The sequence below is a fragment of the Quercus robur genome, chromosome 4 (genome assembly GCF_932294415.1).
Source record: "Quercus robur chromosome 4, dhQueRobu3.1, whole genome shotgun sequence".
In the NCBI taxonomy this organism is placed as follows: domain Eukaryota; kingdom Viridiplantae; phylum Streptophyta; class Magnoliopsida; order Fagales; family Fagaceae; genus Quercus; species Quercus robur.
The window spans coordinates 18,534,240-18,546,243 of record NC_065537.1 but is presented as its reverse complement, the minus strand read 5'-3'; positions in this window follow the sequence as shown (position 1 = coordinate 18,546,243).

The window sequence follows — 12,004 nt, the reverse complement described above, 5'->3', positions numbered from 1 at the left end:
CTTGTTATTTTATTGGGGAAAAAACATTTTTCCCCTTCTATGTTTAGGGTGGTTCACAATTTTTCCTCTTATTTTTCAAACCAACCAATTTCCCCCTCTATGTTTGGGAAATAGAAATACCTCAAATCCGTTAATTTTTCAGTTAAATCCAATGAAATTACAATCATAACAAATACAATCTAAAAAAATAATAATATAATTTTCAACTTTTTCTCTTCCCTGCGATGTACAACTAATAATTTCTTTAAACAATTTCTTTAGATTTAATTGAGAAAGTAACAAATTGAGGGTATTTACTCATTCACCAAACATAGAGGGAAAAATTGGTCTATTTCAAATATAAAGGGGGAAAAAAAATGCTTTTTCCCCTATTTTATATTTAAAATATCTACGCATAAGAAATTTTTTTTATATAGAAATGTGGCCATATTCTGCATGAAGACATTTAACATGACATGGTTAATACTTCTTGATTTTTGCATGATTTTAGTGGTATTAGTACAAAGAAACCAATTCAATCAAGGCTAAAATTGTTAAAAAAAAAAAAAAAATAGATGGCTTTTTTACAAAGAAGTGTTCAACAAGTAATACCATTGAGAGTTTCTCCAAAAAAAAAAAAAAAAAAAAAAAAAAAAAGTAATACCATGAGATATTGGAAAAAATTAATAACTTTTCATAAAAGGCTTCACTTAAAATTGTTGCATCTGGCACAAAATGTGTTGAGTTAGCTCTATTATTAGCTTGATTGATCAATGCAGTGTGACCCTCTGAAATAATAAGAAAATAAGGAATATATAGTTTGATAGCGGATCAACCTGTCTCAGCTGTTTAATAGGTTTAATATACCCTTTATGCTTACCATTTAACATGGTCGAATATATTACTGATAAAATATATTCCATGACAAGAGCCACCTATTTCTCTTATTTGTAAATCACCTTAAATGCCAACAATGTTGAAAATTAATTTGCAACTAACAATTATTTGTGCTAGGTATCAAAATTCCATACAAAAGAAAACTAACTGTCACAATTTAGCCAAGAAGAAGAGGAAGTGCAATGAAATGAATAATTGAAAATTAGAGCACTATTATGCATATACCCTTTTTTTTTAGAGAGTTTCAACCTATGACGTCTGTTCCTGATGATAGTTTTTTATCATCAGACCAAGACACCAATCAGTTTTTGGTATAAGCGGAAATTGAATCTCAAATCTTTTATACAATCATCAGAGACTTTATCCTTGTTCTTTACTAGATAAAAACAATTGTTTCTCTCACTCTCGCCACTAAATCAAAGCCTTGCACCTAATAAACAATAGGTTATTTGTGATAAAGCGTCTTAGAATAAAAGTGCTTTGACTATCCGATATAAGATAGGGTATGTTTTTGAATCTGTTGGCAACACTAGCGACAATCTAGTAAAGTATGTTGCAAAAATTAATTGGCCGAAATTGTGTCAAACATTCTAAAAAAGTTGCCTTTGAAATTAGAACAATATGAGTGAAATTAAAAGCCATCGTCTTAGAATTAAGAAAAATAAAAATAAAATACAAGTCATATTTTGATTAATAGAAAATATGATGAAACAATTTACGTGAGTAGATTCGTATGCATCCTAGATTTTTTATTAAATAACAACAAAATTTACATGAGATTATATAAAATAAGTCTATATTATTGTTATATAGACTCACTAACCATTATAATCACTTTTCTTGTCTATCAATTATAAGTTGTCATATTCTAAATAAAAAAAAAAATTGTAACTTGTCATATAAAAAAGTTTTGAGAAAAAATTGTCTTTTGTTATTTAAGAAAGAATCTAGGATGCATATGAATCTATTTTCGTAAAATAATTCATCAATATTTTTATAGCTTTCTCAAACCACTAAAACTATAATCGCAACATCAATAATCAATAAATCAGCTACCATCTTATGATGTTTTCTATGGAGACTTTAGCTTCAAATTCCCTTCCCCTATTTGAAATATATATAAAACTCCAATCACGATTCTATTGCATGAACCACATTCGTTACAATGAATTGAAAGTTGAAACTTGTTGCTCAAAAAAGAAGACAAACCAGAGTTGGCTTTAAGCCTTGGCCTAAGACCCCCATTTAGAAAAGGCCAACAAAACAAAGGCTTCTAGTTAGCATATAATTGATTATTTTTTTTTAAAATTTTTTTTTAACAAAAAAAAGAACATAGACGTGTTATACAATCTTTCTCCCAGTCTAACAAAGCCCCAAAATTGTGAGCTAATAAAAATTCAATTCAATTGAAACCAAAATATTTCCAAAAAAAAGAAGACATTATTGACAACCACTTTCCCTTAGCAGCTTGAAATTTTAATGTTTATTACTATTTTCTCGACAAATAAATGACATTTGCCACCTAATCTCTTAGAGGACTGCTCATCAAGAAATCTTTCTCTCTCTCCCTCTTTTTCTCGTTTTCGAAATTGAAAATTAGATTCCAACTTTCTTTCACCATGTATTGCATTCAGGGACAGACCCAGGTGGGGGCCCGAGCCCCCTTGGGTCCAAATTATTTATTTATAGTTATTATATATATATATATTTTATTTTTTTATTTTTGTAGTTGGGCCCTCTATCCAAAATCTTAGTTCCCATTCTCCCTAATTAGCCTAACTAGCTTAACCAAAATAGCAACTATCCAACCCAAAAACTTAACAAAAACAATAAAAACATTTATAATGGTGATTGTATTTTAGCAAAAAAACTATTTACCATCAAAGAACCAAAAAATCATGTGTTATTGGAGAAACTAAAGCTAATTTTTTTGCAACTACAGTAAACTATAAAACCAGTTGACGGTAGTAAGTTGTTAAAAATAAAATAAAATATTTTATTAAGATTATATCTCTTCCTTAAATTAAAATATTTAAATTCTCTTTCTTCATTTATTATTTTAATGAGTTGTTTATATTATTTTAAATGAAGTAATAAAAAAAATAGAACATTTGATATTGGGTGTATTGTAAAGTAAGATGGTAAAATAGATAAAGTAGCTTTTTGAGGTGCTAAAAGTTAAAATTTTTAACACCACTACTATGAATGCTTAAACTTAAAAAAAAAAAAAAAAAAAAAAAAAAAAAAAAAATCCTAGCGAATCTAGTATTTAAAAAAAAAACATTATTTTGTTTTTGTTTTTTTCTTTGTTGGTAAATGATTGTGATGGAGATCAATCTAAGGTATGCTCATCCAAGGTAGTCGTCCATGACCTAACCACGTCCAGAAAACCTTAAGAAGAGAGAAGCCCAACAATGATGCCATGTGCATGAATAGTACCTGTCCATTGATAACAAGACCATTCAATCTCAGGATAGTCGTCCATGACACAAGGGCATGGACGACTAGATGACACTTAGTGAATTCTATGAGAACTTCTCAAAAGGTTCTATATAATTAGACCATGATGCACTACTCCTAAAACGTGGAGAGGATTCCCTGTAATTCGCCCCATGTACCCCATTATCTCCATTTTTTCCATTAACCACACACATCACCCATGATGGTGGTGGATCCAAACAAGTCGACCCACTTCTAACTCTCTATAAGAGGAGAAAGTCCCATTCACCTGAGGTAAGTTCAACTATTCACAATTTCCCACCTTTGTGCTCTAGTGAGAAAACTAACTTAATTGTCGGAGGGTCCTTGACCAGGTCACACTGGTCACCCTTAACAGTCTTTTCTTTCCTTTCAGGTCCTAAAGCCATCATTGTAGTCATAAGCATTCCAGCCTATTGATTTTCGTACATCATTAGATTGCATCTTAATGTATTTAAAAACAGCGATTTTATGTATTTATAATTTTTTAATACCATATGGATGCTTATTTGGATTTTTTTTTTCTTTATACTCTAGCTTCCGCTAGCTTAAAATCCTGAGTTTGTTCCTGATTGCATTGCCTAAGGTAAAAACTTTTTTTTTTTAATAATACATTTTCATCCTTTTTTGTTATTTTTTATTTATTTGAACCATGACATTTAATTCTCAACATGAAATTAATCCTGTTTGGTTAGTATTGATTTATCGCATTATGTGCTCAATCCATCTTTCCTTAGGTAGGTTGGGATTATTCGCGATTCTATAATTTACGTGTTACAATAGTGTTTTTTGATAAAATTACATTGGTTTAAAATTTATTTTCTTCCTGTCATAAAGTATTAATTTTGTATAATAAATAGTGTTTATTTTATTTATCAATATATTTAATTTATAATAAATGTAAACTATAAAAATATCAATTTGCTTATGAAAAACTGTTATAGAATCTCAATCGGTAAAATCTAAATACAAAATCTTAAGTAATAATTTTATATTTTAAATAAAAAGTTTTATTATTATTATAGTATAAAATCTGAAAAAATATTATTTTAATTTATATTTAAATATTAATAAAAAAGCCCTATATATAATATTGAAGTCTCAAATTTTATTCCGCCGACTCCAACTCTTATTGTTTGGCTATCGTGACTCTTCCCTTTCCCGCGCTTCTCTTTCTCTCTCTCTTAAACCCTAATTCCATTCTTTCTTCCATCCGAGTTCGAATAGCTGGTAACAGTTTCGAATTCCATGCACCCTATTTTCTGTTTGTTTCCCTGGAATAGAATAACAGAAAATTCACAATCCTACAACTTCTCAGAAACCTTTTGTTTTTCTATTTCTTTTTAAAAATTTCTAGAAAATTTTTTTTTTGGTGATTTTTCTTTTATATTTGTTTGTATTTCTATTTTTGGTGACTATTGAATTGGTTGTGGAGTAATAATGACATAAATTAGTGTGTTATATTGTTATTGAATTATATGTTTGTTTTGGTAGCTGAAACTTTGAGATTCATGAAATAATTAATAGCACATAGATAAATGGTTTCATGAACAATTTTAATATAATGGGTTTTTTTTTTTCGTAGATTAATCTACTAATGTTACCTGAACTTGCAGGTGAATCCGAGACTTTTATTGTATTGCTGTGAAAACGGGTTAAGGTGTAATAGTTTGATGCAACTATGAGCAAGTTGACCAACAGGGAACTAGAAGGAAGGTCAGAATCAGTTGAGATTACAATGCAGTAGGGCCGTTATTCATAAATTTGAATGTAAAAATGTGATAGGAAGTGAATTTTCTGTTGACATTGTGTGATTGGTTGTCTCAACTGGTTTTATCTTTGTTGATAAAATATGTAGTTCTATTGATTTTGTAATAATTCTGATGTCATTGTTAGAGATTAAAAAAATGCCCTCAACCTCTCTTTCTTTATGTCAATCTTGTTCATATTGGAGAAATAGTCTAGGAAGCACGGACACGGCAAAATTGCCAACGTACTAGTGTTGGACACTATTGTCAGACACATATCTAACACGACATGTATCCGACACAGAAACAAACATGTCAAGTACACACTCACAAAGAAAAAAATAATCATTTTTTAATTCAGTTGTTCTATTTTGATGTTGAATGTTGTTTATTTGAACTCTTTTTATGAGTGTTTAGTTTATTTGAACGAACTCTTTTTTTTGTAACAATATTTTATTGTCTTTAAATTAATTTTAGATATATTTCTAAACATTTCATTGTTGTTACATATTTTTAAATCCAAAATAAACATAAGTTATTCCAAATATAAACGATATATTCCTAAAAATAAATATTAATTAATTAATTAATTGTTATATCCTCTCCGTATTGCATTCTGGTTTTTCAAGAAATGCCGTGTTACCATATTACGTATCATGTTGTACCATGTATCGTATTTGTATTTGTGCTAGATAGGAAGTGGTATTCAGTCATTCTACAACCTTAAATTTACTCAAACGGGAAAATTATATTAATTCATGTTGTTAGTATTATTATTTTTAGTGGTATGTGCTGCATATAGAGAGTATGGCAGCATGGTATGTGATTTTTTGGTCTATTTTTGTTGATGCTATAAACATGAAGTTCACTCTTGTTTTTTAGCATTACGGCTAGACATAGTGGCTTGAAGGGTATCTTATCAGCAATATGCAAAGATGAAAATGAGTGCCTTCAACATAAGCCCAAGGAGATTGATATTGAGGAATGGCAACATCTAATCTCGTTTCTTGGATCAGAGAAATTAAAGGTAAAAAATAAAATGCAATATATTATTACATAAAAGGTTTTGAGTTTTTTGATCGCTATATGTAACGAAATATGTTTATTTCAGACTATTAGTAAAAGAGATGCAGAGGACAAGAGTAAGCAGGTATCCCAAAAACGATGTTGCAGCAAAGCATTTGCACAATTTAGCTATGAAAATTTTCAGATTTTGTAATTATAAACTGTAGAAATTGTATAATTGTTTTTGCTCATCATTGTTGTCAAGAGATACTAATGTGATTGCATTTGTTTTACAACACAGCAGGCTCTAGAGACTCAGCAGGAGCCCGCCAATCCTGAACTATGGTTGTTGACCCATTGTCCGAAAGGGAAATGGATTGATGAGACCTCCAAATGCATATATGTATGTATATTACATTTACCTTTTGCATGTATAGCATTATCTTGAGTTAACATATTTTTGTATTTCAGTTCTCAAGAAGTATGCATTCATGTCTCTAGTACAGGAGGAGTTCAGTTGCAGGATCAATGAGATGGAAGTTGCTGAAAACCGAGCTTTACCTGTTGATGAGCAGGATGAAATATTCCAGTCAATTGTAGGTTCAAGATCAGGCCATGTCTATGAGCAGGAATATATGGCAAGGCCTTCTACTTCCGTGGAGCACTTACGTGCTGAGCTTGATGCACTGACTCGCATATCAGCTGAGACACGAAGGCGGAATGATGAGCTCAATGCCCAGGTTCAGGAGCTGCGGAGGCAGTTGGCAGCAGAGCGTGCTGAGAGGCTTAAACAGGTGGAGGTAGAGCGCGCTGATTGTGATAGACAGATGGAGGTGATCCAACAGAGTATGAGGGAGGAGTTCATGAAATTATTAGCCAATTTTCACTCTTAGGTATACAATTAAAGCTTGAGACAATACATTATAACCAAATGCTTTGTTTATTTATTTATACTTTTGAAAACGAAAATTCTAGGAGTGGCACCACAAAAAGTATATTGTCTCATTGTCTGTGAGAAAATGACTCCAGGAATCACACAGTAAATTCGTACAGTTTTCAGACATTCTATATTTCATGCATTCATTTTTTTCTAACTATGTTTTATTGGCTGCCAGTTTCAGTTGTACTCTGCTCTTAAATGCTGTTTTCAGTTTTCACCTGTGATCTTTAACTGCTCCTAAGTGTTGTTTTAGAATTCTAGTTACTTGTTACAGTATAATCTAGTAGGATTCTGCTTGTCAATTTCTTCAACCTTTGTTTTTATCTTCAAGGAACATTGTGGTTTGTTAGCATTTCTTTCTTCACCATGATCTCTTTGCACATAACTTTGTTGGATAAGCTAAGAAAGTTCCTTGGTTTTATGATGAATAATACAGACTAACTTTACTGGAACAAGAAATGTGTTGCAATCTAATGCTTATCTTGTTTTGCAGCCTCAATGAAGACATATGTCAAAGGAGGAGACAGAGCTGGAAGATCATCTTTCTTACAAGTCAAAATTGCTGGAAATGGTATTCAGGATTTTTTCGGATGTTCACCAGTGAGCATTTATTGACTAAATTTTGGAGTTGATATCTCTTAAATGGCTAACTATGTAAATGACTTTACACTCATTGTTGGTTTATCTCTTAATTCTCTTTTCATTTATGCAAAGACAAACAGAAATGGCTAAAGGTTTGCAATGCATACCTTGGTAGGTTTGATGGGTAGTTCCCCATGAAGTGGGGAATTTTGACACCTTAATCATCCCATTCAAGTGAGTCAAGTGACTGAGGGGATAAGTTAGCAGGTGGACCTTTTTTTTTTTGGACACATTTATCGAGTTTGGTCGGAGCTCGGTTGCCAAAGTCTTGAAGCTCTCTATTGGTATGTTGAGCATGTTCCTTCGGTCAGATGGACGTTGGTTCCGCTTGAGCAGTTTCAACAAGAGGTGCTGGGTTGGTTCCTTTTTATGTCTTGGCAGAATGGGATCTTGTTTGGCCCAAGTGCTCAGCATTATGTCCAACAAATCATGGGTACGTCCATAGGCCCAGGCCCAAAAAGGGATCATTGGGCTCCAAGTCATACTTGGGCTTTCTGGTTTCTTGTGGTAGTCCCCTCCAATCGTGTCATTTAATAGTTTGATCTTAATAAAGTATTTTAGAGGCTTGGGAGATTATTTCTCGAGGAAGAGGTGAGATGATCACTTTGAGAGGGCATTGGTAATTCTCTCATAGGCATAGAAGACAAATGTGGGTGATGCAATATGCTTTAGTTTTCAAGAAAAAGCATGTAAAGTTGTGTTGGCTTTGTTTTCAAAGCTGGGTAAATTAGGGTAAATTAGGGTAAATTATAATTTATTCCATGTGAGTTGGCCATATCACGATTTAGTTTGCAAAGGGGGAGGGTCGGGTCAAATGATGGAGCTTTCACCCCTGTCTCGCTTGGCTTTTTCTTACCTCGTCTTTTCTGCCCCTTCCCTCAACATTTTACTTTCTGCTATTCTGTCACACCTTGCCTCACACCTATTAACATTTTTTTTATTATTATAAAAGTTGTTTCATTAATATAAATATATTTGAAATTACAATTAAATTTATTATATCAAATCAAACTAATTTTTAGTAAGGATTGAATAATATTATCCAAAGTATTTAATAAGAAATATCACAAAAAAAAAACTCTTAATATTCATGCATTTAAATATTTAGAAATACAAACTAAGTTTTTTTTATATCATTAATAGAGCAGAATAGGGTGGGCTAAAAAGCCTAAACTTAGCCCTGGTCAACCCCAGGGTGTGGGGAAACAATCTTGCCCTATCCTCGTCCTATCACTTTTGTGGAGTGAGGAAAACCCGTGCAGTGTGAAATGGAGTGGGGAGAGGGAAATTTACCACCCTAGACAGGAGGCTCAACTCTTCAATTGTGGGTGTTAGGTTTTTCATTAGTTGATTTTTTTGTCCCTTGATATTTTGGTAGATGAGGTAGAAGGATTGGAACTTTGGACGATGGCGATTGAGCTACAAGGCTCTCAACCATTAGACCAAGAATTTTGAAAACCTGTTAGCTAATGGAGTTGGAAAATCCTTGATGGTGTAAGGATTGATGTAGGAGGTGCCCGTTGAGCTACAAGATTTTAGGTAGTTTCATTTTAGGTATTTAAAGGGAATGATCGTGTGTTGCATGTCTTATTTATTGGTTAGAGAAATTTTGGCATTGGAGGGTGTAAAAGAGGGACTATTTGCACCAAATTCTCAAAATGAATTACTCATTTAGTTGTAGCTTATATGACTTTTACACCTACACTAACCACTTTAATGATGTTTATAAAATGTGGTTGGTTTGGAAAGGTATATTGCAGTTTTATTTTGGCAAATAAGCTCCATAGTATCCAAGAAGAAAACATTGCATTGAAAAGGCTAGAGATGTAATTCTACACTTTTTGTTTCGTTGTAAAATGTTTTCAGTTGAAAACATTTTCAAGTGTTTGGTGTGACCTAAAATGAAAAAAATAATCTTATATCACAACCCATCAGTCACCACCACCGGTTTAACTCAAGAAAACCCATCCACCCACAAGATTTGCACAAGAGTACCCATCAAATTGGCAAAAAAAATACTATTTTATTTATTGGCTAATATTTGAGCTTAATTAATACTTTTACAATAAAAATAAAATTACTCCATTGGTTAAAATTTTGGGGGTCTTTTTTCTACTTGGAGCCTAAGGCAACCGCATCGTTTTCTATAGTAGAGCCGGCCCTGTTTCAAGTGCCAAGCTTAAAACTATAAAGCTCTGGGGTTGTGAAGGATTAGAGAATATTATGATTGATGCATTCAACTTGCAATCTTTCTCACTTTTCAACACAACTAGCTCTTCTGAAATCAATATTGTCGATACCTTGATGGTAAGAGTTTGAAGAATTTAGTTTTACATAACAAAACCATTACAGATGACTGGCTTGAAGATCTTGTCTCCAAACTACTTTTACTTGAAAATCTGTCAATCAGCAGCGGATTTCTGAAAGAAATTAAGATATGTCATCAACAGCTTAAGAGCTTTACGTTGCTTAACTGTGACGAACTTGTGAAGGCTGAGATTGAGGCTCCAAAGCTAATTGCATTCGATTATAAGATACATCCAGGAACTTTCTTTCCAGTGATTACCTTGCTATGTTCGAGTTGAGCTCATTCAAAGCTTTCATTGTGTGTAGATTCTCCCACAAGTGATGAGTGGGACATGAATTTGAAGAACTTTTGGGTTATATATTTTGGCCATTTCTAAACGTTATCGTTAATTTCAGATGATGAGGTATTTCGTTTTTAGAATTTCATTCATTATGCATATTATGTTTGTTAATTCTGTTCTATTATATCTATAATTAATATACTAGTTATTCATCTTTTATACTCCTTGCAAATAACATTCTTTTCTGTTTGTGATATCTTCAGAAATTAATTTTCCCCCAAGAGTTGAGGAATAGCTTACTTCCTCCATTGTTAGATCTCAAGCATCTACAAGTTGAATTGATATCACTATCAAGAGGCTTATTACCAGAGTTGCTGGACAGCTTGCTTTGTCTTTCACCTTATGTGGAGACCATGCTTATTACTTTGAAAAATGAACCAAGTTCCCTAATGGTAAGCAGTTTTTATAAATTACTCAAATGAATTGGACACCTTATTTTTCTGTTAATTTGAATGTTGTCAATTGTTTTGTTGCCGAATATTTCATATACTCATTTAAAAGAGTAGGATTTACTATATATATATATATATATATATATATATTAGACCAGTTAAGTTAGCAAACCCTGTGGACTGCTTGAAGAGTATCAGAGGTTCATGGACACTCAGGGACAAGACTAGGCTTCTACGTTTTGTTTCACTGTGCTTGCATGTGTTATGTTTCCATAATTTACTGTAGCCATTTCTGTTTTGGGCACCTCCCTGGGCCCACCTTTGTATGTATTTCTTTACCGTATTAATGCAATTCTATCGTTTGGATCTCAAAAAAAAAAAAAAAAAAGGAAACATAATATATATTAACCATCCAAAAGGTCATGACCATGCTGAATAAAATAAAAACCACCAAAAGGTTTTCTTCCTAGTTAGACCAATATAAAAATTTTAAAGCATCAAGTTGGTTAGAATGAAATAACATTTCTCTATCTAGGGCTGTAAATAAACTAAGTTGTTTATGAACAATTAGCTTGAGCTTGGCTCGAAAAAAAAAAGTTTGTTTATGTTCGTTTGTTTAGAAAATAAGCCAAGTTCAAGCACTAAGTTTAGGCTCGATTATTAAACAAGCTAAGCTCAAACAAAATAATGTATACATGAACAAGCTCGTGAACATGAGAGCTCAATTTAACTATATATAATATTATATTTTTATATGTATACTTGTCTAAAATTGTATTTATATAGAATTGAAATTGGATTGTATAAGTTTGTCAATAGATTCATACGATATTAAATTATTATTTGTAACCTACTAATTAATGATATAAATAGTCTATTCATAGTCAAAATTTATAAAATTATGTAAAGGTAAAACATTTTAGTCATGATTTTACACCATATAGGAAAAAAATAAGTTAATTAAGTAGCTTGTGAATAAGCTCAAGCTTACTTGACAAGAAAATGAGCCAAGCTTGAATATAAAATCTTGTATGATAATAAGTTCAAGCTCGGCTCATGTTCCAAAAAAATGAAATGAACAAGTTTGAACATTTAATATTTGACTTGGCTTGTTTACAGCCATATTTATATCTTTTGGTGTGATAAAAAGCTTAGAGCATTTGTCTATAGGATCTGTACCCTAAATTTCTGTAATATAACTCATTAAAAATCCTTGCATTTGTTAATATCTAAAAATTTTATTGAGACTTTGATGGGGGGAAAAATAAAAACCAA